We start from the raw sequence: 12,108 nt of genomic DNA, 5'->3' as shown, positions 1-12,108 counted from the left end.
AAAATCGCTTAGGCGGTTACAGCGCCAAATAAGAAGAAGAAGAAGAAGGAGGTAATAAGGTGCATGCCCGACTACTGGAATTCAAGTGCGCTCTGCCCAATCCACAAGAAAGGCGACCCCGCCATGCGTACCAACTACCGCGGGATCAGCCTTCTAAGCATAGGTTGCAAGGTCTTATCGAATGTATTGTCTACCATAGACCAGGTATTCACAGTACGCCGAATCTTGGAAAAGACCCGCGAGAAAATGATCCGCACTCACCACCTATTTGTCGACTTTAAAGCCGCTTTCGACAGTACTTAAAGGTATATGCCGCTATGTCTGTCATACGCCTGTGAAAAATGACGTTGAGTAATACCACCAGCTCTGCTTTGTTGCCTTTCGCCACCAGACGGGGTTTCAGACAGGGCCGCTCTCTTTCATGTGGCTTCTTTAATCTGATGTTAATAAGATCTTCAGAACTGAACCGCTTAGGAATAATTTACTACAAGAGCGTACAATTGCTGGCTTATGCCGATGACACTGACATCATCGGTAAGAAAAACCGCGAAGTCTGTCCTGACTTTTCCAAGTTGGACAAGGAAGCAAAGCGAATGGGTCTGGTGGTAAACGACGACAAGACGAAGTATCTCCTGTCATCAAACAAACAATCAGCACATTCGCGCCTGGCACCCACGTCACTTTTGACAGTTATAATTTCGAGGAAGTAGAGAATTTCATTTACTTGGGAACCAGCATTAACACCTGTTCTAATGTCAGCATGGAAATCCAACGCAGAATCGCTCTTGCCAACAAGTGCTGCTTTGGACTGAGTAGGCAATTCAGGAGTAAAGTCCTCTCTCGACGTACGAAAACCACACTATAAATCACTCATCATGCCCGTGCTGGTATGTGGCGTATTAAAATACAGCGGCTCAACTGGCTTGATCATGTCGTTCGAATGGACACCGACGCCCCAGCTCTGAAAGTATTCTGGCTTCACTTGGCATTTCTAATAGGCGTCAGTTGGTCAAAATCGCTTTGGCGGTTACAGCGCCAAAAAGGAAGAAGAGGAAGAGAATAGATCTATAACCTTATCAGTCACACAGTGTTATAATCCCGACGAAATCCTTGACGGTGGTACCGGGAGGGGAACGGTACATGACGGTAGGAATTTTAGTTTGGGTTAAAGTCTCACACGGAAGGGGTTAGGCTTTCGATGCTTCCTCCTCGTAAAATAAACATGCTCAGTAAAAAAGTTAACAATTTAAATCGACGAATAGTTTTATATCAACTTTTGTGAACTTCTGTTTATTTGTTTTTTGTACAACATAATTACCTTTATTGGTTACAATAATTTTAAGCTATAATAAAAAAAATTTTAGTACATAAGTAAGTTATTGGTTTTGAATTTTTTTATTTTGTATGGGCCCCCCCTAAATTTCGTTCTGGCTACGCCCATGACCACACTGCAATCTTAAAGAACATAGATAGGCACGGATGACTGTGTACCAAGTCTAAACTACACAAAAAGGCACAGGGATTACATTCCAGATAGAGAATTTTGGTCAGGAGGAGCTCCTGATGATAAGGGATATCTCCACTTCAACACCTATGGTCCTAAACTACAGGTCACCCCAATTGTGCCTGGAAACGTCATTTCGTTACCCGACCATTGCAGCGTCTTTCAGGCAGCCATTCAGGTGGTGATTGAACACTTACGCGCAGGAGAAGCAATATGTAACAATATATTCATCTACACAGACAGTCAGGCGGCACTTAAAACGCTTGACTCGGTCACATGCAGTTCAAAAACCGTAGCGGGCTGCAGCAGATCTCTGAATGAGATGGCTGAGCAGTACGCTCTCCATCTGGTAAAAGTGCCGAGACATCAAAACATACATCCGTTCCACTTCCGCAATCCCGAAAGGGTTTAGGCATGCCGCTCGCCACCTGCAAGTTCATTCTAAGAGATTTATCTCGTAAACGAGCAAGGAATAGGTGGGATAGTCTCACAACTTGTAGCAACACAAAGCTTATGTGGCCAAAATGGAACGAAATGTCTCCTCATGCTGAGCTGAGGGACCTTAACTACAGCCTTGGGCCTGCTAACAGTTCGTGTTGCCATTGGAAGGCAAGCGGAGAGGCTAGGGATCCCCTACAATGACTCCGGAAAAAGCTGCGGAGATGAAGAAGAGCCGGGAACCGTATTATTATTATTGTTGGGGATAGAGCACTGCGACCTTAAGATCTATTGTGCACCAGCCGGGAACCTTACGGCGACTGCTATGTGAATTTGCAAAAGAAGACTTCTTGGGCTTAAAATTCTTCGAAGGTTTAATCAACATAGCCGAAGTAGGAATACGTCAACTCTTGAGCTTTGCAGACTCGACACGATGGTATGAGTAGGAGGGTCTCAAAGTTGGTATTACAACGAGCCCAAAATCTTAAGGGCCTAGGGCACTTAAACCTAAGCTAACTTACCCTAAAACTGAAGATCTGTCCATGTGTGCAAGCAGATCAAGACGCATGCCGCGAATTGGAAGAGAACCTTGGTCAAACACTTAGAAAAATTTAAGCACTAAATTATTATTATTATTATTTGAAACGCTTTTATCTGCCGCTTGGTCAGTTAGAGACTAGCTAATGCTTCGCTTTTCTTGTAAGAGAGTGTATTTCCCTTTCTGTGGGCTGACACCGCTTGCACGCGCTTTGCAGTTTACATTTTTCAAAAGTATTTATGTACATACATACATAGTTGTTGTATTTTCATTGTCAATGCCTCGAATAGCACGTGTCGCTGCAGCTAGTGCCACTCGCTCGGCGATTGGGTTTTATGTGCGAGCTCTGGTTCATTTAAACTTAAATTTAAAATTTTCTTTCAACTTCTTATTTAAGCTTAATGTTCATTCACTGCTCCATTGCTTGTATTAATGACTTTGAAAATGGTGTTGTTATTTTATTTTTATTTCCGAGCGATATTTTTCTGGCAATGCTGGCATTGAACTTAAAATACGTATAACTAAAATACTAGGCGTTAAGTCGACAGTATTTACGTAGTGGGCGTAGGCAGCTGTGTGGCAACTACAAACTTCGAAAGGCTAGTTATTGGAAATTGAAATCTGCAATAATTACCACGAGTATCGACGCTGCTTTGGCGCACCCTAATTGTGGCCGGCCGGCATGACGTAAAAGCGTATGCGCTCAAGAAATCAGATAACAGCAAGAAAAAGTACATAGCATAGCAGCTGCCGGCGAACACTACAATCAATGACCGCAATTACATGCGCCACTGCCGCTCGTGTGCTTGGCACGCGCATGCGCATGCGCCAAATTGCACATTTTCCGGGTAATCAGCGGCAGCGGCGAGTCTCGTGGCTGGTAGCGGTAGCCATGGCGTATGTGGAATGCATGTACATACAATTTGTTGCGTGCGTCGGTTTTTTTCTTTCTGAGGTTCCACTCGATTTGGCCACTACTCTGCTGTTATAAACGCCGCTTCAATAATTTGTATGCTCAATTTGCTAATAAAAATGGTAAGTCATAAATTGCGGAAATTAAAATTGATCGTTGGCCGCTTGTAATATATGAAAAATTATAAAAAAAATTTAAACTTTGTAAAAACTTTACAACTTCAAGCATGCAACAAATGAAAGGATTGAAAGCAATGCCAGTATGTGTGTTTTTTCGCTCGTACATTAAGAAAAAGAAGTTTCATTAAAAATGCATAAAATGCATATGGAAATTCAAAAAAAACCTGCCGGCATACAAGTTTGTTATGCAAAATCAATGAGACTACAAAAAATCAATGGAAGCGACACCTTGCATTCACTTTTGTGCGCACCAGTTGGTACCAAACACTCGTTCGCATCGCCAGGCTACTACATATTTTTCGTTTAGCTCACACACGATTTTGTGCGGTTAGTAGAAAGTTGCACAACCACACTTTTTCGCACTTTTCTATTTCGTTCTTTTTATTTGAGTCAAAACTTTTTCACGCGACAAAATTTTTCAGGCGTCAAAGTGCCCACTTAAATTGAATTAAATTGTCACACCAGTCACCAAGAGCAATGCAACGCCAAAAATTCGCACGTACACACAGACAGCCAACGATGCAACAAATAAACGAAGACGTTGAAGTGGATATTTTACGATTTATTAAATTTTAAGCACCGATTAACGCACCACATAAATTCGTACAATTGAGTGACAGACAGACTTGCGCAAATATATGTAGTATTTCTGTTTGTGGATGCGTTGCTAGCAGCCACCCATGTCTCGGCTTCGCGCGCCTTATTGGCAACCGATGCGCTGCCTCGATTGATGCCATTTAATGCTACTTTATTGCCACGTATGTGGTCAAAGATATACTTGGACAGTTTCAGGCCAAAGCGTTTATTTTCAATATTCATTTAATGAAGATAACGTCTGCAGATATGATATGGCAGGTTACCATTTAAAATGCGGAAAACTATACTTGACAGAAAATAAAGAAATTAGTTTATCTGAATAATTCCTAGACGAAAGATTACACGTTGCTCAAAAAAAAAGTCATTAAATATACCCGCAACAAAACCTAGTAGGTTATAGGTACGCTCGAGTACAATATGAAAATAGGTCCCGTATAGTTTCTAAACCCCCCATTTTTTACCCAAAAAAACCGTTAATTTCGTACTTCCTAAAATTTTATGAAAAATAAATTTTTGGTTTAAGAGCCATTGTATATACATACATATTTTTAGTAAATATTGATGAACTCCTTAGCCACACTGCTCAAAAAATCTGCACGTCCGGTCCATACAAACAAATAAATTCAAGGCCATATTTTTGCTTAGATTGCTTAACTTCGATAATTTTTATGCAATTCCATCAGGTGAGGTATCAATTTATTCGAAAATAAATGTTCTTTCAGATAAATACCATATATTTTGCAACTTTCATAGAAATTTTTGAAATTGGATGATAAAAGTTGAAAAAATCAACAAGCTAAATCTAACAATATAATGTTATACATTGGGCTATAAATCCCCTTTATAAAACTTGTTCGATTTTTAAAATGGGATGGAAAATAGTCAAACTACATATTAATAGATAAGTGCATCAAGTACGAAAGTAACAGGTTTTTTGGTATAAAAAGAATGGAGGGCTCAGGTACTATACGGGACCTATTTTCATATTGTACTCGACCATACCTACAACATTCACTAGGTTTTGTTTCGGGTGTATTTCATGATTTTTTTTTTGAGCACCGTGTTCTCTATAGATAATTCTATTCCAGCGTTGCCACTTCGGTAATTTTTAACCAAAATTGATAGTTTTTGTCTATACATATTTATCAAAATTGGTAAATTGATAACTTGTCTTCAATTTGGTAACATTTTTCATTCTATTCTACATCCTTGTTCGGTAAGGTAGATCTTCCCCGCACATATGTATGCTCGTTCGGACTCTGTGTTAGGAATTGGCCCGTAAGAATATTTATAGGGAACGGCTTCTCTTTGTATATGTGTGGGTCTAAACCTTTAAGGAGGTAAGGTAATTTTTACTTAACAATTACTTGTTATTTGTCGATATTCCGGCATCAATTTGACGATAAATAGCTCTTAAGAAAACTTCAGATTGAGGTCGAATTATCGATAAATAAAAATTTGCTTTGAACGGCTCCCGAGGAGTGTCAACCTTTTGGCTTTGAGAGAGTCCCTTATTGTAAGTACTTAACACTTTCTTTTAAATAAAAAGGAAACTTACATTGCAAACAGCAAAAACAGAAAAAGTTGGTTTCAAAATTATTTTCCTTGATATTTTTCAACTTTTCTAGGAAAATTCTCTTTAGGTGTGTGACAACTGTAGCTACATATGTACTACCTATTTAAACACACACGCCTTCACTGTGCATTACCTTTTGCTTTTACAAACGCTCGTATGCTGCGTAATCAGCGGCATAAGTTTTTGACGTTTGCCATAATTTATGATGTCGCTGGCAGTTTACATCGCCATTTACCACAGTTTATTTAACGACTTGATCCCCTTTGCAACATGCTACATATTTCGCATTTCATGTCATTTCATTTCATTTTATTTTATTTCTTTTCTAGTGAAATTTTAAAATCACTAAAAAAGTATCGACTTGTCTACGCACTGATAACACTTTCCTTGCCGACTTGGTTTCTTATGAGTCGATGCAGGAGTATTCGTACGCTTTAATTTGCAATGCGACACGCATTTTTCCAATATTACGGCAAATGAAAGAGAAAGCGTACATAGTAAGCCAGCTGTAAGCGACGATGTTTGCTTTGTGCGAAACTTCAATCAGCTAAAATATGAAAATCTGTGCTAGTAACGTGCCGAAAGTGATTATTTTGTGATCCGAGTAGAAATCGAGATTAGGTAGTTTGGTTTTAGATTTTATCTCAAACCAATGTAGATTTAATGACAATTTATGTACCGCTGGATATGGCGCTACAATCGAAGACTGCACATATTTTTAGTGCCTAGCCCAAAATTTACATAACTACATATCGTCGCCCGAAATCCAAAGAGACGTAACAAACTTCGTCGCTGAAATACAAAAAGTCCTAACTAATAAAAAATTCAACTGACGCCAATTGGAAATACCAAGTGAAGCCAAGTCCTTCTCCACTTGGCCTTGCCATCGCAGTGGGGGCCTCCCTCTTCCTCTGCTTCCACCAGCGAGTTCCGAGTTGAATACTTTCACAGCTGGAGCATCTATGTCCATGCGAACGACATGGCCAAGCCAGCGGAGCCGCTATATTTTAATTCGTTGCACTATGTCCATATCGTTACAGCTCATTGTTCCATTGTCTGCGGTACTCGTTGTCGCCAACGTGTAAATGCCCGTAAATCTTCCGCAAAATCTTTCTCAGCACGGACATGATGAGTGACTTATAGAGTGTGGCTTTCGTCGTCGGGAGAGGACTTTACTCCTGAATTGCATATTTACTCAGTCCAAAGTAGACTGATTCTGTGTTGGATTTCCATGCTGACATTATTAGCGGGGTTAATGCTGGTTCCCAGTAAACCAAATTCTCTTTTCCAAGAGTTTACCTATTGTGAATACCTGATCTCTGGCGTTGTTTTTCAGCCGCATAATCAGTATTCGTACCACTTCAAAGTCAGGCGGTGGAGCATCGACTCCATCGTCACCGACTGGGGGATCAGTGCTGCTGCCATTTAATAGGGCGAAAAAGTCTTCCCTCCATAATTTAGGTATGTTCTGGACATCGACCACATGGTGGTTTGCCCAGGTCTTTAAACCTTCCGGGTGTTTTTCCTGTCGGCCAGCATTTCAAACTCTTCGCACTCACGTATTTCGGCCTCACTCTTCGTATAGCGGCAAATACGATCGCTTCCCTCTGCAGTTCCCTATAACGGTCACACATGGCTCGCATTGCACCCGGTCGTAGCGGGACCCTGTTCTTTACACTCCTCATAGTAATAATTGTCCTTTCGGGCTCGCCAGAATCCGACTACTTCTTCGGTGGCAGGACTTAGTGAGCAGGAAATGCATTTTCATTGCTCGCGTGTGCCGGTTTCTTGAATAGATATACCTTCTTCTCTAAGCCAGAGTGAGTACTTTTCGAAACACAAAATAGATGACGAAGCATGCAATCGACTTTTTATCGAAAGAGGTAAAATGTGCCTTCTCCGTACCGTCTACGTTTAACTTCTACGCCCTATTTTTGAAATCCGCTTGAGCTATCGCACTTTTATGCCTGAAACTATACCGAATATTCGATCTATCACTATCGTCACACGTAATCAGGCGCGAACACATTGCGTTGACTTGATTTACCAGCTGTAAAAGATCACTTACTTGCTTCGATGCGTAAGCTAAAATAATCCACATTTCATATTAAGTAACGTAAAAAGAGCAACAGAAAATATCAAACAGGTTGAGTGCGTAAATGCAATAGTACATATTTATGTATTTATTGACGATGCAGTCGTTGAATTCATTGAACAGCAACTACTACTTCTTATCGGTGGCTATAATTCCCGTTTTTAGTGTCTTATTCGTCTAGATCTTCTTTTATTCACTTTTTCAGCAAGCGTTTGAGTTTATTTGCCAAACTTTTACTTTCATTAATTGGTAAATGAGGTTTTAAATTGTGATATGGTTTAGATAGACATGCAGTTGTTTTTGTTATTGAGGTAATTCGCAAGTAAATATGGTATGTTTGCATTGCTTGCGTAGCATCAACAGTTTTTTGCATCTCCTGAACATTTGAAATTTTTTGTCATTAGACTGCTTTTGATTGAGGGTGCGACATGTACAATAGGCTGGGTCGATTTTGTATGGAGGGAAATAAAGGCCATTTGATTGTATTGTAATAGTATATAATGTTGTTCTAGGACTGGGAAAATGATAATTGACCACAAAATGTTAAAATGAAGCTTATATTTAGCCCGCGCAATTGATGCAATGGACCAACATTTTCGAAAAAGTTACTTTGGCTGTTGATATCTAGGGAATACGGCAGCTGTAACGACCGATTGAAACAAACAATATACCAGTCTAAAGGTTACAATTCAATATCCCGTTTTCATATATAATTTTTCCATAAAACTTCAAGTTGTCGATATATTTTGTAAACAACATGCAAAAAATATTATTTCCTAATACGTAAAACATTTTCCGTATCTCGTTGATTCAGTAACGGAGTGTATAAGTTTAAAAAATTAGGTGATTTTGGCCAATGGTAGCCATCAGTTATCAACTCGCAGGTGAACTCAAATACTTGGACCGAAATCCTATTTACCTACAAGAGAAATGATGAACAAAAACAAACAGGAAGGCCATTACTGACCTTTACACAAGCAAGGGTCTTAAACCAAAGATAATACACTCTGTATGTAACGCGCTGGTTCCCCCAATCATATTCTATGGAGTCACTGGTGGACATATGTATGTAAAACTATATGTTGGTCAAGGCGTATTAAGATAAAATGCTCTGACAAAGTGGATTGAAAACCATTTCGTTGTATATCGACGGCTCTAGCCTAACTTACAAAGTGCGAAGTGAGGTATATTCGCGATACAAAAATTATGCTCCCGTTTGCCTTGTCTCTACAGCGTGTTTCAGGAGAATCTTACAACTATATGAGTCCCACGGCCCTCCTTCTATTTGAGCGCCGCCGACTTAGGCTGGTTGTGGTGGTTATCACTGGCCATTGGTTCTTGGTAATGCATGCCAGCGAAATTGGATTTCCAGCGAAAGATTACTGTTGCAGCCGCCTACGAAGGGTCCAGACTCGGGAAATTACCAGTGCATAGCCGTAAATCTGGAAGGTTGAGTTCTAGTTTTTCTATAGATGGTCCTTTTTCCCTGGTGGGTCTCAAGCTCAGCGCATACTTAAACCAGTTCCAACCAAATTACGCAAAGAATTCATTTTTGTAAATATCAAGTTCAACATTTTGAATGAACAGTATTTTTTAATGGGCATTGAAAACTAAGCATAACTAAGTCTGAATCACTTGGATATGCAAATGGTGCTTCAAAGATTTCATTCATCTTCTTTTTTCGGAATCCGTTTATGTATGTATGTGTATGTGTGTATATATTGTAAAACGCTAATAAATCACTTGGTTTCCCTACAGTTAATGGAGTTTGTGACTTAGTATTCAAACTATTAACTGCATACCATAAATTCCATAGGCGTTTTATACAAATTACTCAAAAAGCACGAGCTTTTGGGCGTTTGCATTAAATTATTCCACAGCTAAAGTACAACGAATCTTTACAAGTTAGTAATTAATGGTTTAATTCATAAATACTACAAACGGGCTTATGGACGTGGTGGTAAAGCAGCTGCGACAGCTATCAACTAGAGTTGGGAAGTTCACGAACTATGTAGGTCATTGGATTGATCGAACAAACTAGTTCGAAATTAAATATGAACTATTTGCTCAAGGATGCCGTTTTTCTTCATTTTTACATAAATTTATTTACGTATATTTATTAAGTGGAAGAAAATGCGAAAGGCCGCTGCAAAAAAAAGGAATTTCAAAAATCAGCTGTAATTTTTAGCCACATCAAACGTGCGCATTATTATACTGAAATTAAATAGCATCTAAAAAATTCGAGTAAACATTCTAAAATTTTAATACTATTGAATTTTTATGAGTTTTGCACAAAATTTTAAATTAGACTTACATATATGGCTTAAGCTCAACCCAGAATTCCATCGGTAAGTGAACAGCTGTATAGTTGCTGCAGTGAAATCCGCCCGAGTAAAAACAATTGCGGCGCACGACGGCTTTCGTCAGTTGTCATTTTGATTTGAAAATTATCATTAAAATTAAATAGTAAAAAATAGAAATAAATTTAAATCAAATGAAAAGCGTCGGCGGTAAATATGCTGCCGCCGCAATTATAAGCCATTCCATATGCCTTTGTGAGTTAGCCAACGACCGCTTTACCGTCGTCCGCTGCAATAAATTTAAGATTTAAAATATTTGTGAATATTGTAAAAGTTGTAGGTTGGTGTGTGTACCTAAAAGAATTATCTTTATTGAATTGTTACAAAGCCTAAATATAGTACATGTATGTATGATCTCAAGTGAATTGCTTACAGGAAAGCTAATATTTATGTTATCTTTGAATGTTATTCTAATTAGAATATTAAATTTTTTTTTTTTGATAAAAGAAATAGTTTTGTTTTATTTCTCAGATTCTCTAATTTAAATTGTGAGCTGAAATGAACGGGATGAGCTAAATGAATTAGTTCACTTGAGTGATTTGAACTAGGTTGGTCGATCATCGAAATGAACTAAAAGCCCCAACTCTACTATCAACTATCGACCAGCAATAGCTAAATTAACAACAAAAAATAAAATAAAATAAAAATATAACCAGCATTAAATACTGACTTGAAAATTTAAGGTAGGCCTATGATAAAATTGGCGCTAAACCAAAAATTAAATGGAAATGACAAAAATGGCTGACTTACTACCTGGCGCACTGGCATTTGAGATTGTGTCAGTGACAAGCAAATTATGCGTGAACACATAACACCGTTGAGTAAAAAACAAAAAAAAAAAGCAAAAAAAATGCAATCAGCATAAGTATGTATGCAAGTTTTGCATGTAAACATAAAAAAACGTATCGAACATACGTCTATACATACATACAAACATATGTATGAATAAAAATATAATAATCGAATATTTGTTAAGTTAAATAAGCGCTAGACGACAACAGTTGGTGTTTTATGCAGTTGCTGGCACTGAGACACCGATCAGAGTGTTGGCGTTTCTTGTTGCCGACATTGGCACTCGTATATACATACATATGTGTGACTTCTGAACGAGTTATCTGGTTATCTTGGCGCTGCACTATGGGTCATTTGGCCAATTTTAGTGACAAAAATTAATTATGACCAAACAAGTAGATAATTAAAAACAGCATTATTTTTTTTTTTGATTGATTGGCATATAATTTTCCCTTATTTATACAAAAAAATCTTAACCCTTGACGACCGATGGGTCTAACGGGGTCAATTTGAATTTGATGGTTTACTGAAAAAGCTTGAATGCAGTTTTTTTCTAAATATTTTTATTAAAGAAAAAGTGCCACTTCGTTATAAAAACTGAAAAATACGGCCAGCATTTTAAAAGATTTTCAAATTTTATTAAAAAAAATATGGTTTGTTTAGGTATTTATTTTTCTCTAAAAAAAAGATCTTCAAAAAATATCAGTTATAGGCTAAAAGATAGTTAAAAGATCTTTATCTTCATCTTCTATATGTTTTTAAATATTTCAAACACAAAACAAGTTTTGTTATTTATGTCCTTATAACAATTATATTCAACAATTTTATTGAGCTAGAGGCCGTTTTTTTAATGAAAAACTATTGTGGATCGAATCTCAGTGAAGAAGTCTGATAAGTAGATGTAGTAGTCTCCGAAATAGCTATAACTTCTACCATTTTAAAATTATTGTTGTTTTTCCAAAATAGTTTTTCATTAAAAAACGGACTCAAGATCAATAAAATTGTTTGCTTTTTTAGGTAAGTATTAAACTAAACATGATTGATCAAAAATAGGTAAAAACACAAAACAAAATCGATTCCAGAATTTTACTCACAGACAACTACTTTGACCACCAG

The 12,108-nt window shown here is 37.9% G+C and overlaps 1 protein-coding gene across 3 annotated transcripts in view; it reads right to left on the bottom strand.

The window, feature by feature from the left end:
• Positions 1 to 12,108, bottom strand: part of LOC118733761 (transcription factor mef2A-like) — a 171,243-nt gene that overhangs the window by 27,961 nt on the left and 131,174 nt on the right. The window lies entirely within an intron of this gene.

The sequence above is a fragment of the Rhagoletis pomonella genome, unplaced genomic scaffold (assembly GCF_013731165.1).
Source record: "Rhagoletis pomonella isolate Grant_MI unplaced genomic scaffold, Rhpom_1.0 Rhpom_scaffold_00002, whole genome shotgun sequence".
Lineage (NCBI taxonomy): Eukaryota > Metazoa > Arthropoda > Insecta > Diptera > Tephritidae > Rhagoletis > Rhagoletis pomonella.
Note: the sequence above shows the minus strand (reverse complement) of the source record. Positions and strands in the feature narration are given on the sequence as shown.